This window comes from Fistularia commersonii, chromosome 27 (assembly GCF_037954325.1).
Source record: "Fistularia commersonii isolate RoL2024-O1a breed Wild chromosome 27, RoL_Fcom_v1.0, whole genome shotgun sequence".
In the NCBI taxonomy this organism is placed as follows: Eukaryota; Metazoa; Chordata; class Actinopteri; order Syngnathiformes; family Fistulariidae; genus Fistularia; species Fistularia commersonii.
In genome coordinates this window covers 12641884-12654860 of record NC_141310.1, presented here as the reverse complement: position 1 = coordinate 12654860, position 12977 = coordinate 12641884, and the positions used below count along the sequence as shown (strand labels likewise).

Below are 12977 nucleotides of genomic sequence, written 5' to 3'. Positions count from 1 at the left end.
GACGGACAGGAGGGGGCGTGGCTTCCTCACCGCGCAGCCGCAGTAGCAGCGGCAGCACGCGCGCGCGGACGGTTTGGAACGTTGAGGTGAGACAAAGCTATATAAACGCCTTCCGATTGACATCGCCTTTTCTTCCTGCGTGTCCTTTTCATCATCCGCTCTCACTTGCGACTGACAGGTAAGACATTTTCATTTATCAATTTAATATTTCTGAACGCTTCGCTGTTAAGAGTAAAAAAAAACAAAACAAAAAAATCCAAACAAAAGAAATGGGGAAAAAAATAACCTGAACGGTTTCCGAGTTAAAAAAAAAAGATTTATCCGCGCGTGTTGTTTGCTAGGTCCTGTCCTATTTTGTTTTTTTTCCGTCAAAATAATAGACAGAAGTTGTTTTTTTCAATTATAAATATCGGCTCGTTTTTGTTTATTTTTTTTTGCCGTAGTCGTCGTACCCGTTGCCGTTTCACCTTGTTTCCCCACCGTCCCGGCTAGTGATGAGAAGTTTACAGGGGTTGAGATGCTAGCTCCCACCAAGCGCTTCCGCCGACCACCAGAGAAAATAGGACCGTGTGTGTGTGTGTGTGTGTGTGTGTGTGTGTGTGTGTGTGTGTGTGTGTGTGTGTGTGTGTGTGTGTGTGTGTGTGTGTGTGTGTGTGTGTGTGTGTGTGTGTTGCTTTCAGTTCACTATGAACTTCTTTGTCAGGAACTGTTTTTTATTGCGCCTCTACGGGCTGACATTATCAGCATACCACTGTTCAATCGTTTGCACTCAACGATAAGTTATTTAAAATGTTTAAAAATGGTCAAAGGAATCACTGTACAAAAGTAAAGTTGTTTTTTTTTTTTTTTTTTAATTCTGAAAGTCCTGGTTGCATCCTCAGAAATGATTCTTTGAATCGGGTTACACATGACTTTGCTATGGTGTCAGCAAGTGGAGGCTTATGCTTGTTTTCATACACCCAGAAGTGAATAAATCCAAAAATAAAATATCTATACTTGCAGAAATATCAGGTCCCTTAAAAGAATCAGTTTCACTGAAATGTATTTTGTACTTCACCCAGGGAAGCTTGTAATTCTTTTGCTTCCTTACCCTTAGTTGGGCTCTTTCTGAATTTAAGATCATATGAAATGGCCTTTTTGCTTTCTTGGCCGTTCTGTGTTTGTCACATATCTGTATCTTGTATTTTTCTCTACCTTCTCATTTTGTGAGACGGAGGGCGCAGTTGTTAGCATTCACAGCAAGAAGGTCCCTGGTTAGATTCCGACCTTCCTGTGAGGAGTCTCCAGGTTTTCCTCCTGAAATCCATAAATATGCAGGGGGTTCATTGGAGACCCTGAATTTCCCAGATGTGTGAATGAGAGACAAAGTTTGGTGTCTCTGAATGTGGCCAGGTGTAATCCCGTCTCTTCTCCTGCGACCCTGACTGCAGAATAAGCAGTATAGATACTGAATCTTCTTCTTCTTTTACTTTCGGCTCTTCTATTCCTGGGTCGTCACAGCGGATTGACCTCCTCCAACCCTGTTCTCTGTATCCTCTTCTCCCACACCAACTAACTTGATGTCCTCTGTCACTACATCCATAAATCTCTTCGGTTCTTCCTCGAGACCTCCTACCACCCGTTCCAACCTCAGCATCCTCCTACCAGTATATTCACTCTTCCTCCTCTCAACATGTGAACCATCTGTGAATGCATGACTGAATATTTATATAATAACTTGGAAAGATGTTCAAGATGGTGGTGAGACCTGTTTAAAGACAGGGCATTGAGGCAGATCTGCAGGCGGAAGAGACGATGATGTGGAGATTCTCTTTGGGAGCGACGTGGATGGATAGGATCAGGAATGAGTTCATCAGAGGGACTTGAACATGTTAGATGTTCTGGAGATAAAGTCAGACGGACTACAGAGGAGGGATAGTAAAGGTCTAGGTAGACGGACGCTGAGGTTGGAAGTGCCAGGCTGGAGGCTGAGAGGAAGATCAGAGGGAAGGAGGACAGGATGTGAGTTGATGTGAGAGGAGAGGATGCAGAGGAACTGGTTGGCCGTGGAGACCCATGAAGGGAGCAGCCCAAGGGAACGACCTGATAATCCTTCAACATTTCTCACATGTAGTTTGTAGGGAATTTATATGTCTCATTATAAGGCAGTCTTTTGTCTTCTAGATGTGAAGGTAACGTTGTGATATTTTGCAGTATTTCCAGGCATTTTCCGGTCATTCTGAAAGGACTACAAATGAGCAAGGACAGGCTGAACTTGCAAAGAATTGTCAAAAACACACTCGTCCGACAAACCGTCCTCTGGGTTCACTCTTTATTGTTATTTATGGCAATTGTTGACGTTTTCAACAAAACATAAACAGTATAACAACACTATGCAATTACTATTTTGTAGAAACAAATCTTTGCCAAGGGAATATGCATTCATTTCCCCTTTTAAAAGGTCAATTGTGTTTGTGCATCAAAACTCCACATCGTCAATGTGTCTGCTGGCGATTGGTTTACAAACATGTGCTATGTCACAAATACTGCGCCTTGAACTGCCTCTTAACTCGTTCTTTTTGGTGATGGAGGCGAAAATGAGCCCACCGTGAACTGTGAAACGTGCATGAACATTATGCACAATGACGCCCAGACTGTTGGAACATTATATAAAATCGCAGTGACTTCATGACGTCTCACTGCAGATGAAGCTCTCCTTGCTCAGGTGGAGAAATGTCTCTGTAATTGGTTAAACCCAATGGGTGTTAATTATCCCTCCTGAGTGGCGGCTCCAACCATGAGATAAATGACTGTCATTACATTTCATAAAACTGCAACGCTGCAAATTGGCGACTGAAGGAACTTGAAAGTGAAGAAACAGCCTTGAAGGTGGTGATCTGCAGCTTAAAGCTTCACTATCGGAGCCGCAGCTTCTTGGCTTCTTCTAGATAAATAAAGAACGTGGTTGTTTTGGATTTTCGAGCCAAGCCGGAGTGAAACCGTCCTCTGACGTTTCCGTCAGTCTCACGTTCTTAACCGTGTTTTTGTGAACCCACCAGTGGAAAGCACTCTGGAAACGCAGAAATTGCTTCTTCGACCGCAAAGAATGCAGAAAACAACAAATAGAAAGGATGATGTTGTTTGGGTCCACAAGCCTACGGTTCGATTTGTAAAGCAGTTTTTGTGTCAGTTTTAGTTTGGTTTTCCAAATGAGAGAGAAGAAAACCACGGCCACTTTCCATGAGCTTTGTTTTATTTGTGCAACGTTTCCTTCTATCCACATTTTCAACAAATATTCTTTGAAAAGCAAAACTGATATTGACCCTTCTTAAATAAGCCTGGAAGATGTTTTTCATGGGTTACTTTGGCATCCTCTGCCCATGTTGCCAGATTATAGTCAAGTTAGAAAGTATCAGAGTATCTGTTTTTTTTTTCCTGAGCGGGGGAAACCTTTTCAGCTGGCGACTTCCTCATTACCAAAACACTCCTTCTGTCTTTGCTATAATGACTTTTTGACTTCAAGATTACTCCCATAGAGTTATTGATGGGGATAGGAATCAAGAACTGCTTTTCAAATAGTCCCATCAATCATAGCGGGTCAATTCCTCTTTTCAAGCCGTGTGTGATTTTTGGGTGTACGTCAGTGCTAAGTTAACAAGGAGTCACAGCTGAGCGATAAATGTAATCCGAAATTAATAAATGATTTGACTTATGAGTCAAACTTCCAAACTGGTGGCTTCCACCAAAGTCTTTTCCCATCCTTTGTTGCCCAGGCGTCGTCAGGCAGGTGAAATACGGAGTTTTCTTTTAGTGGCACGGTGAGATTGTGTATTTGCACAAATGTGCCGTGAATAGATCCGTTAGAGCTGTTTGCCGAGGCGTGATAGTTGTTTCTGTTTGCACTGTAAACGGAATTCCCTGTTCTATGTTTGCGAAGAATGTGAGTGGAAAGTTCGGAGATGATTAATGAATCCCGGCCGCAACGGCTGGAGAGCACAGACATACAAGAGGTGATTGAAGTGAAAAGCGGTCGAGAGCCTCGATTGTGAGGCGTGTTTGTTTGTATGAGGTTGGCGGTTGAATTCCTGATCATGGATCAGTAAACCGCTTGGATGCCGAAATCCTTTCACAGAAAACCGTAATGGAAATGATGGCACAAACATTGCCATTTGCTTTTGGTGTGCAATTATCCATTATGAGGCGGTTATTCGAACATGATGGGAATCTTGTTGTGACTGCGGATGTTATTTGATTAATTTTACACTTTGATGGATTCGGACAGCTGAGCGTCTGTTGCCGGTCGGGAAGGAGAGGACCGGATCTGGAGGGTTTGAGAGCAAACCGTACCTTCCTCAGCTCTGTGTGACCATTCTTCTCATGGACGGAGGAGATGTGTCTCAGCTGAGCACGTGGACGACGACGACGAAAGGTTCCCATCAGCATCTTAAAGCCCTTTTGGATTTGATCGTCTAAAAATCCACTCCATGTTCATTCTGGTATTTTGGCAGTGGTTATTGTTGTCATAGTCACAATAAACATCACTAAACGTCCTTCTACGCTCGTCCTGGCTTAGCTGGGTTGATGGATGTGTCGTCTGCCCACACAAACAGGGTGTTTTATAAGATCAGTTTGCTCCGTTCACACAGAGCACGTACTTGACATAAACAAAAACAAGGTCCCAAAGTGTCCTCAAAATGTTCTAGACACAGTGCTGGTGAATAAGATCAGTCTTTTTTTTTTGTTTTTATTTTTACATCAGCTTTATGGCGTCAGTGCTCCAGCAGTGTTTCATTTTGATAAAGCTTAGGATTTTGTGATGTTAGTGACCGACATGCCTGGCTGGTCAAACCTACCAGCACCGATTTGAGAAGGGATGGAACTGTGGGCTTTGGATGCAGCTGTAGCTCAAATGGCCTCAAGCACTGACTTTCATGGTTGTTCAGAAATGCAACGGAGCAAATTTAACAAGAAGTTTTGTATCAGATATGGTCGGTTCTAAGAGCAGGAGAGATGGTTGTAATAGTAAGTGCGGCTTTAGGGACTGATTAAATAAGGACAAACCGGAAATGCACATTTAAACACTGCCAGCATTGTTAAAATTCCACAGTGAATATTGTATGAAAATATACCAACTAAATGTCCATAGGTTTTCAAAAAACTAAAAAAAAAATGTCAACCTAGATTTAAGTGTAGCCAGTAATCTAGCGTGTGAAGGCGTTCATAATTCTCCTGGATCGTTTAATCCAATGAAATTTGACATGCACAGGCAGCAACGAATAGTGTCAAAACAAAAAACAACATGTGTTGTCTCCTTGTGCTACCACTGAAGTACAGAATGCGGTCAGTGGTATGAAACACTATGTTCTCAGGTGTCGCGCCCCTTCACACTCAGCACGCTTCATTCATTCAAGTCGAATGATGACGTGCGTTGTATCTCCTCCAGGATATTCCCAAGAATCATTTCACAACTCTGCTTCGACAGGCTCCGCCACGTGTAATGCTGGTCCGCCGGACTTGTATACTATTTCCAAAATATGCCTCATTTAATTCTCTATTACTTATTTTTTGATTGTATTTTTACGTTACATTTGTACTAACAAATGGTGCATGTGAGTGACAAATCATAAGGTAATTTGGGCTTTTATGTTGCAAAGTGAGTTAATTTGTGCATCATTGTGTGCGCACTCTGGAGTGTTTTTGATCTGACCACTCGCCCATGTTTGCTGAACAGCTGCTGCTTTGCCTGGAGAGAGCAAATCACTCCTCCAATTTTTGTATCAATCTGGAAATGAAATTTAAGTCATGCGGACACGCATATGTCGATAGATTTGGGTGTAAGACTGGACCAGCAAACTCACAGGAAGCAGAAGAGCTGTGCTTCCTTTCGATGCCGTGATAGTCGGGTGACTCCGTAGAGCAGCAACTGCCAGCTCATGACTTCAAGATTCATGTTTAGTCTCCGCCTGGTGTGAGTAATCTGTTGCGCGATGATCGGCCGTAAATGCGAGAACCACCTGATTCCGAGGAACGAGGAGATTCAGCCTTTTCTCACTTACTCTTGAACTCTTCCCATCCCTCGCTTCTTTGCCTGCATGCTAAGATATCAAAATGTAATGATTATCTGCCCTTTGTGATTCATGTTTTTTCCGTCACATTTGTCCGTTGTGTTCACACGGAGAAAGAGAGAAAGCAGCTCTTTGTGTCAAGAGGAGCAGAATCTTTTATAGACCTGTCAATCTGAATTGAGACATCATTTTACGAGCTCTGCCTCCCGTGTCCTTGGCGTGTCGCGCTCATGCCGCTAACTCTACATTCCAGCCTTTTAACTCTGCGTCCACACTTTTCCTTGCATTGTTGATATTTGCATCCGGCTTCATTGGATTGCATCTTCATCGCTGTGCAAGACACACATCAAATCCCTGCTTATTTTCCCACACCAATTCCTCCACAGATGGCTCAATGAGGAAATATGTATATGTTGTTACATTTCAGCCCAGTGCCACTGCTTCACAGGTCCTCTGTCATCAGCTCCACCGTTGGAGATGACTAAGCTGACACATTATGACTGACAGTCTCTCCCACAGTCACTGGGGCTGTTTTACCTGAGGACATGCACACTATTACATGGCATATTTCAGGAGACAATCAGCTTAGTTTGAGGCTTGTCTGTCTCAGCTGAGGTGGCAGTTTTATGAACACGGGTGGCAGAAAACTTCACTCACCTGCTACTTTCTCAGGTTCTCCTTGCTTCATTTTTCGGGTCGTATATTCCGTGCTGGGACGAGTCCTCAGATTTTTGGCCATATTTAGGGTAACATACAATTTCTGCCAATGTTTTTTTTTTTTTTTTGGCTGTGCAACTGAGGCAAATCTTCCACTAAAGACGCTTTATTGGACTGAGAGGTCTTGGTTATGGCGGCCATTTCAGCACAGTGACCTCATTTGCTTGTCAGAGAATCATCTTTGAAAAGAGTACGTTTTGTGAGGATGGTGCATTGTCTTGCAGGAAGTAGCCATCAGAAGTTTTGATGGACACGGTGTGGATTTCTACTCACATTGGCTTTGGCCAGTGATTGAACACAGCTGGCACTAAGGCATCCAAAGTGCTCCAAAAAAATAGTCCCCACACTATCACGCCACCACCGGGAGCATGAACTGTTCCTTAAGGGTGGATGGATCTGTGCTTTCATGTTGTTCATGACAAATTGCGACTCAACTATCTAAATTTTTTAGCAACGATGTAAACTCATCAGTGCAGTGCCATATAGTATATGAAGCCTGAGCGATTGTTGCAATTTCCTTTTCTTGGGGAGCAGGAATGGATCCCAGTGTGGCCTACAGCTGCTGTCGCCAAGCTGCTTCAACATTCAGTGTGTTGTTCAGACATGTTTTCCTGTGTACCTCGGCCGTGGCGAGGAAGATCTGTTGCCTTTTCCTATCATCTTGAATTTGGCAACTGAACTCTGACCCCTGGAATCAGCAAGGCCTTGAGCTGCCCCCCTCCCCCTATTTCTCCCCATTTTTAAAACTTTGTTAGAATTCATGTGGTCGTCTTGAGCGTGTTAGCGTGAATTGAGTCACCGCCATGTGATTGGCTGATTTGATATTTGAGGTAACCAGCAGCTAAACAGGTGTACCTCATTAAGTCACTGCAGAGGGCATATTCCATACAGCTTGAGCTTTCTTGACTATTGAGAAGCTCAGTAGCTAAACATTTAAAATTTCAATCATAACCAAAAACACCCTGTTGTTTTTTTTTTTTTTTTTTTTTTTTTTTCTTTTTTAAACCTTACACATTTTTTTGCAAAGTGTCTTGAAAATTACGCAGGTCATCTCACAGGCTATCAAAGTTGCAGAATGGGAATTTTTCCATATAAAGTATCCATCATGTGACACATTCAACCATACGCCCTCACAACAGAGGTGATGCGGGGAGATTGGCAAGAGAGGACAATTTGAGTTTTTTTTTTTTTAATTGTCAAGTATTTATGTCACTGCTGTCACAGTTACTTTCACAGGAAATGGAGGGAGTCACAACAGGAAACATGAATTTGACTTGTTGGCACATACTTGATTGTGTTTGTGCTCGTCACCTATGTTTCTATACATTTCAGAACTCTTTGGATAAGAAATCTCTTATATCACATAATGTAATTAAAAGTAATGAAATATAATAAAAGGTATCTAAGAGGAGCAGTAGGTATTACAAGTCCATATGCTTTTTTTAATATTGATTTATATCACTAGATTTTTTTTTTTCTGACACATCATCATAAGTCAAAACATAAAATACACAATATCTGTCAGTATGTCAGCTGTTCTTCTCAGGAAATGTCTTCTTTTTCCCCTCAGTTTTATCCCTGAGTTTCAAATGGTTTCTTGCTACCATTGGGTACATTTCCTGCTGATTTTAGTTGAATTCGTCCCAGAGTTTTAGGTTATTACTTGATGAAATGGGAATGTTTTGCTATTTTTTTTAACTGTTATACGTGTTTTACTTGAAGTTTGCTGCAACAAAGATTTGGCAATCATCATAGGCTCTTAACCTAATTTGATAGTATCAACAACCCCTTTATCATCCCATCATCGGCCTTTGAATCAGAATGAAATAGTGAGGCGCCTGGAAATTCCCGACCTCCAAAAATGATCATTCACCGAGCTAGATTTACTCACCGACGGTGACTCCAGCCAGTCATCACCCAAATGATTTTGATGGTATCACCACTCTCATCCTTTCGGCTCAAAGGGAAAAAAAAGCTGCATATTGGGAGAAAAAAACAACAACCCCAAAGCAATAAATCCCTAAATTCAACCAGGTTATGAACTGTTGATGGCTCTATAAACTGTCATGATACGCCAGGAGGAGGAGAGACTCTTGTTGCCGGATCACCAGCCAGCTATTCAGGCCGCTTAGACACTCGGCAACCACCAAGCATCGGATTTATTTGAGTGAAGTTAATTTTGATGCAGCAGCTACTGTTTTACCGTGATGGGTGGAGGTGACCTTTGCTTTGGTGATGTGTCCCTTCCTACCTCTCACTCCCAGGATTTTCCCCACATTGTGGTATGAAATCATAGGAAGCTTCCCCACTGTAGAAAAATAAATAACGCAAGCAGGACGCCAGTGGGCCCGGCTTCGTTAAAGTCGCTCGAAGGGTCAAAGGTCGCTCTTGCTGACGTCATCTAATCTGCGGGAGATTCAATCTCAGTGTTTAAACTTTCCAGCTGAGTTAACAGGCTGTTTTTATCGTATTATGCCAAAGACATTTGTTTGTATTCACCCACTTGAGAGCCTCCTGACTGTTTGAAAGTCCGTCCACAATTCTAATTCGTGCGAAAATCACTCAAAATAATGGCATGAACAGCTGCTGTGTAACTGTGGGTGCTAGGCAGCTGAGATCCCACACTGGCTGTGGGATCTAGAAGTGGGAGACGAGGATTCCTTCAAGTTCAGACACGTGGGGGAAGCCTTTATAGCTGCATGTTAGCCCTTTTCCCTCCTGCTCATATAGCAGTCAGTATTATATCTGGATGTCTGGAAAGAAATTAATGAATAATTTGCCAAACAGTCCTCAATTTAAATAGAGCACTCTATTCACGTTGCCTGCTAGTTAAATAGCAGACATTATCCTGGAACAATTTACGTAGGATTTACGTAACAGGCGTGCCAGAGTGAAAAAGAGGCTCTGCAGATCAAATTAACCTGCAGGAAAAACCCAAAACAAAACAGCCTTAACAGTCTTGCAATCAGATGCTTATGCCTTAGTTGATGTGACTGTTGTGTGATCATTCAGAGATGGGATGACAACCAGACAAATCCAAGTCTCAAGTTTCGGTTCACCCTGCCACTCTGTTTGAGCCTCTCTTGATTTAGTCTGATTTTCAAAGTCTGCAAAAATTAAGTATTCCCCAATCAGCATTTTTGGTTTGGTTTGGTTTGATACGAGACATGGAGCACTTCTGAAAGCACAAGATGGCTGCCATCGCTGCTGAAGTGGATTGAAGGGCCCGGAAAGTGTGTTTTTAATTTTTGCGGATAAACACAAACACGCCTATATCTTCTGTGGATATGAGACATTTCTTTGCAGCGTAGTGTTGATTGTGATTCTGTGCAGTTGTTGATTTGGGCAGAGAACCATTTGGATTTGCTATGAAGAGCTAAAAGACTTCAAATAAATATCCATGACTGAGACTTCCATCTTTTATTTGGACTTGCTAAATATCAAGTCCTGTCACGAAAAACAAACAAACCGAAAAGCATCAGTAATTGTACTTGCTAGCACCCAAACATTTGCTGTAGTCATTAGCATCAGTCAAGTGTATGCCGTATTACAGCATACGGTATCTGCGTGATTAATCCCCTCTGTTCCACCGTAGCTCCTGTGGGGTTCGCATTGAAGCCCTAAATACATGACAAAACTTAACTTAGTCCTTTTTTCTGAAGACATTTCTGCATTTGTAAAAAGGAAGCACCTCAGAGATGGGAAACAAACAAGGTTCGGAAAGGAAAGTATGAAATAAATGTCCCTGGTGGAACTGTATCTGTTTTCACTTGCTGCTCGGGGTTGGCACACGATGGAGATCAGGTCCATGTCTCACTTGGTTTCAATACATTGCAGGAATATTAATGTTAGTTCTGCATGTTCGAAGCTCCTTCGCCTTCCTCCGGCTTCGTATTTCTAAGTCTCATTTTGCTCAAGACTGCTAATGGTTGTTGTTGGGCGAAGCTCTTGAGGGGCCGTCGAAGGTCACGTCCTCTTTTACCTCTGGTATTTGGAGAGGCTCAGCGCTGCTGAGATGAGACTCCGGAGTGCCATTAGAAATGCCTCTTCACTTTATTTTTCTTTGTGCTGCCCATTTCCTGAGAGCCTCCGCTATCCACCGTCATTCTCTGAAAACACTAATTGCGTTTGGCCTTCAGACGTGCCTTTCACTGTAAACACACGCTCAGATGTGAATAATTTATTCATAACCACAAAGATACAGTCGATCACTTGTATTGTCTGCTGTCCCATTTAGAACAAAACTGCAATACATCAGATTGATGTAAGGTCAGATGTAATGAGATGCAAATAAAACTTGGTGCAGTGAAAATGTCTGCCAGGGCCCATCTTTGCTGAAATGTACTGGTCTCTGTCTCGGGTCATGGGCTGGCTATGAGGAGCAGAAATATTTATCTGTGTAACCACTAATTGCAATACGATAACCTTTCATCTTAACAAAGACGTGGTTTAAAACAATCCTACTCTCTTTCCCTTTGGTTTGAACCCGAAATTACAACATTGGCCCCCTCCTCTCAGACACCGCCAGATTTCTTGAAGTCGGATTCGTAGTTGCTTATGAACTCCTTCGAACAATGGGAAGTCAGAGAGAACACCTTCAGTGTTCGACAAAGCTACTTGTTTCACTTTGTCTGTGTTGATACTGCAGATCCACCAAGTTAGTCTTTGCATAATCCCGCGCACAGACAGACCCTTAACCAGCAGGTGCGAGTGAAAGCACAACTTTGTTGCTGGAGGAATGTGTTGCTCTTGACACCGAAAGCTCAGCCAAACGTTGGAACACCCTGGAGCCGACGCTTCCTGTGAATCTGATTTTGAATGCAATGAATGCGGTGCAGCTGTGTGGGTGTCTGTCTTCCCATTTCAATTTCAGTATTTTGCTCTTACTGTAGTTCAATGACATGATGTAATGCTTATGAGAGCACCTTATCTGAAAGACTACTAGACAGATTTTGCACAGCTCTCATGTTGCTGAGGAAACTGGATGAACGGAAACAGTACATGTTTTTGATGGCCGAGTTTGAAGTTTTGCAAGAATATTTATTACGAAATCTCTCCTTTTTCTTATAGGGACCTTGTTGCCAGTTAAATCGTTGAAAACATTTTTGCCAACTTGTGGTGATGTTTTGTGTTGTTGCATGCATGTAATAAAAAGTTACGCATAGAGCGAGCATGTCTCCGCATGAATGTTTGTGATAGGACCTGGTTTCAATGTGCCAGTCTTTGTGACTGGCCGGTTAATAAGTGATTCAACCGTAGTGCTTGTAGACATTGTATCAAATACAAAAGAATGGCGTTTAGGTAAAACAGGGATTGTGACCAGCGAAACACAGACTATAGCAATATTAGAGAGCCAAATCCTCTGTCTGTCAACCCGCTTTATTTAATCTTCCAAGTCTCTCTTTAATTCTTTTTGATATTTATCTGTGACCTTGTGTTTGGCTTCCTTTTTCTGTCCTGCAACTGTGTTTCGTATTTCAGATGCACATCCGTTTTTCTTCATATGGTGTAATTCATGCGAATATTCTGCATGTGTTGGCCAATAGAAATTTCTGGCATGTCACTTGAGTAACATTTAGCTGCCAAATGACAGAAATGTTAAATGTGGCTAAACTGAGTTAAAAAAACTATTTGTCACAAGATGTTGGACAGCAAAATAACTTACATTTTTCCTGAACCCTTTAAAGTGTTTGCATAACAGCTTTGTTTGTATATCTATTTGTAACGTGTCTTAGGGAGGCCGTCTGGCTGCTGGCTATCCGAGTTGTACTCTAAAATGTTTAACCAGATCAGAGCGGTCTGTAAGCCAAAAAAGATTCCACCGTAGTCATGGCAGCATCGCTGGAGCAAGGACACGATTCATTTTATTGATACCCCTTTCATTGACATGTCAATGAAAGGGGTATGAAAAGGGCCTCTAGGTATAGTTACGTATAGGCAATGACGATATGAGTACCGGTAATCTCCTGGAAAGGCATTACTTGAAGGACTCACCAGTGCATTAACACTTCTCGCTTGTCGCTTAAAAGAACGAGCAGATGCGGAGTTGAGTGCGCAGCATACATGGACCACGAGCGAACTTTTACTAGATTTTAAAATTGACTTCACTGATCACTCATCAATAACATCACTGTTTGGGTTGAAAACTAGGGTGAGTTTTCCTATTTCATTCGATCATGTATCTGGACGAAATCCATGTGCCATCACAGCTGCATT

The 12977-nt window shown here is 42.3% G+C and overlaps 1 protein-coding gene across 2 annotated transcripts in view; it reads left to right on the top strand.

Annotated features, from left to right (window-relative positions):
- The first annotated feature begins 28 nt into the window (after nt 1–28).
- adcy7 (adenylate cyclase 7) overlaps nt 29–12977 on the top strand; it is a 54479-nt gene continuing 41530 nt past the window's right edge. The window contains exon 1 of one of the 2 annotated variants that reach the window (XM_086174925.1): nt 29–178. The gene's annotated coding sequence lies outside the window, so the exon portion shown is untranslated. The remainder of the gene's footprint in view (nt 179–12977) is intronic. The other variant, XM_086174927.1, reaches the window with a different exon arrangement.